At 37.4% G+C, this 3,080-nt stretch overlaps 1 long non-coding RNA gene across 1 annotated transcript in view; it reads right to left on the minus strand.

The window, feature by feature from the left end:
- Nucleotides 1–3,080, minus strand: part of LOC128250546 (uncharacterized) — a 188,613-nt gene that overhangs the window by 77,054 nt on the left and 108,479 nt on the right. The window contains exon 2 of the long non-coding RNA XR_008266577.1: nt 2,268–2,323. This is a non-coding gene — a long non-coding RNA (uncharacterized LOC128250546). The remainder of the gene's footprint in view (nt 1–2,267; nt 2,324–3,080) is intronic.

Raw genomic sequence — 3,080 nt, forward strand, 5'->3', positions numbered from 1 at the left:
TATATATATGAGAAAAAGAGATGACAACGGGATACACGATTATCTTATGAACGTCACTAGCTTACAGTTGTTTCAGCTCTAGGACGCAGTGGACTCGTAGTTGAGTGCCTGAGTAACACCTTATGGTTCTATCGGACCCTCAACCATGAAGTTTATCGTATATAGTACATTGTGTGTCGCACACAGATGTACGACTGACTCCGTTAATGTTTGCAGCTTCATATAGATTATCTTTATCCAGTGTACTCCCAGTAGAGGGCTTCAGAAACTCTTATACGAAGCATTATTACTCGAAATGAAATACAAAGCAAATTCAGGGCAAATTAAAATAGACACAACTTTACATCGTTAGTTATAAAGCAGTGTGGCCCGAAAGTCACGCACTGAAGCTTTTGGCATTTTGTTTATATTACGTTATTATTATTATTATTCATTTTGTTTCCAGATGAGAGGGTTGCGTGTTCGAATCACGCCGGGATCAAATAATTCACTTTAAGGCGGCGAACTAGTAGAATTGTTAGTTCGCCGGGTAAAATGCTTAGCGGCATTATGTTCTAAGTTGGAATTCTGCTGAGGTCGACTTTGCCTTTCATCCTTTCGGAGTCGATTAAATAGGTACCAGTTACGCACTGGGGTCGATATAATCGACTTAATCCGTTTTTCTGTCCTTGTCTGTCCCCTCTGTGTGTAGCCCCTTGTGGGCAGTAAAGAAATAAGAAACGTTAGCACGCCGGGCAAGATGCTTAGTGGTATGTATATTTATGCATGGATATATATATATATATATATATATATATATACACTATACATATATGCATGTGTATGTATGCATGTATATATGCATGCATGTATGTATGCATTTGCACGCATAAATACACAAAAACACATGCTGACCAATTAATATAATCACAGTGATTATCCATTTGATCATTATGTTAATAATTTAGAGGCTGTACATTTGCATGAAGGATCGAAATGTCGTCACGTATGCTTATATATATAAATATATCATTCGTGACCGTAAACCTTTACCGCCTCTTAAGATATTAAAACGGGATAGGTGGTTAAGTAATCGCGTTTTCACAAACGTGTTACGGTGTAGCGTCGTGGGAGCGTTATAATCGAGGCGTATTATTATCATCATCATTATATCTAATGATGTTGTTGTTGTTGTTGTTGTCATCGTTATCATTATTGATATTCGGGCAAGGCGGCGAGCTGGCAGAAACGTTAGCACGCCGGGCCGAAATGCTTAGCAGTAATTCGTCTGCCGTTACATTCTGAGTTCAAATTCCGCCGAGGTCGACTTTACCTTTCATCCTTTCACGTTATTAAAAAGTAATGACCTCTCCCGTCGAAGACGACGTAAGAGTAGTGTCCAGTTTCTGCTGAACGACCTTCACAAAAGTACGACTTGTTTGCAGTGACCAAATGCATGTGTTGTGCATTAGCTCTCACTCCATCAATGTCGACATCGTCTGCACAGGTGCACAAGTCTGACACCACACGTCAGCTGTCGAAATGATCGCAGAGCAACGTGAAATGAAGTGTTTTGCTCAAGAACACAAAGCGCATCTCGCTTCGGGAATTGAACCCACGATCTCGGGAATACATCACCTAGACTACTAGGCCACGCACCGTTGATATAATCCGCATCAAAAATGTTAACTAAGGTTTGGTGAAAATTATCTTATGATGTAAAATTGGGGTAAAGCGTCTTAGATATGAATTCATTATTTTTTTTGTAACATTTTGGAAATTGATATTTAACTACGCGTATGTTTTGAATTTTCAAAATCAAACAGACATTGGTTGTTACCATGAGACTTTTTTCTCAAAATTATAACAATCGCGGAAAGCACCGTAAAATTTAAGTAAATTTCGCCGGATTTTAGGGATAAATTCTCATACAACATCAACAAGAATTTTGAATATTTCTTCTAAAGTTGCAAAAAAAATTAAATTAAATCGTGCCTTAGTTCTTCTATAGCAGACAGTGTAGAAAAACTAAGTATTGGGGTCGAGTTGTTCGGCCTAAACCCAACAAGGTGGGGTCCAAGCATGGCCGCATTTCCATGAGTGAAACAAGATAAATGAAAAAATAAAAAGCTTATAATAATGATTAATCACAAGAGAAATAGAACAATTACAGAATGAAACAACAAAAAATATGATAATAAACATGTAAAGAAGCAAGGGATGGTCCAGAGCATCGTAGAATATAAGAACATTAAGCGTATTAAGTAATTAATAATAAAATATCTGACCTTTCTGGGTCTCTCATGATGTTCTCATCCGATGTCCGATGTTTGCTTGGAAAGTTCTGGGAATAAAATATAACAGAAACAACCCGTTATTTATTTATTTATTTTTTTTGTGGTGTCAGTAAAATTCCATGAATTTCTTGATATTAAATATCGCCGGACAACAAACAACAAAATAAATTTAGCTTTTTTTTTTGTTTTGTATTTTCCATTTTTTGTTTTCACAATATCATTTTTTAATTTTTTTACCTTGATGAAAGATTTTATGAGAAACAATCTCGAGGAACGGCAATCTTTTATCTTTCATAAGTCCAGGTCTTCGGATCGCGGCCTCGCTGGGGCACGACCTTGAAGAGGTTTAGTTCAGCAAACCTGCCCCAGTACTTATTCATAAGCTTTGTACCTATTCTATCGATCTTTTTGCCGAACCGCTCAGTTACGGGCGCATAAGCAAATCCCAGCGCTAGATGTCAACGAACAGTGGGGGACAAACATTAGCGCAAAGACGCACGCACACATAGATACACAAATACACACATGTACAGATAGCTATATATATATATATATATTATATAGATAGATAGATAGATAGATAGATAGATAGATAGATCGCCATGATAGATCGCCATGATGGATCGCTAGCCACTAAACCTTTTTCTATTTTCTCTCCCTGTTCTGTGTTCCTTTCTGTCGAAGAGCGTAGGCTCGAAACGTAAAAGACTTTCTCACTTCCCGAGCGTTAAACTAACACACCTGTTTGTTGTTTACACACCCGTCTTCCTCTTTTGTTTTTGTTCTTTTTTTGTAAATTCTCAC

Source organism: Octopus bimaculoides, chromosome 22 (genome assembly GCF_001194135.2).
Source record: "Octopus bimaculoides isolate UCB-OBI-ISO-001 chromosome 22, ASM119413v2, whole genome shotgun sequence".
Classification (NCBI taxonomy): Eukaryota; Metazoa; Mollusca; class Cephalopoda; order Octopoda; family Octopodidae; genus Octopus; species Octopus bimaculoides.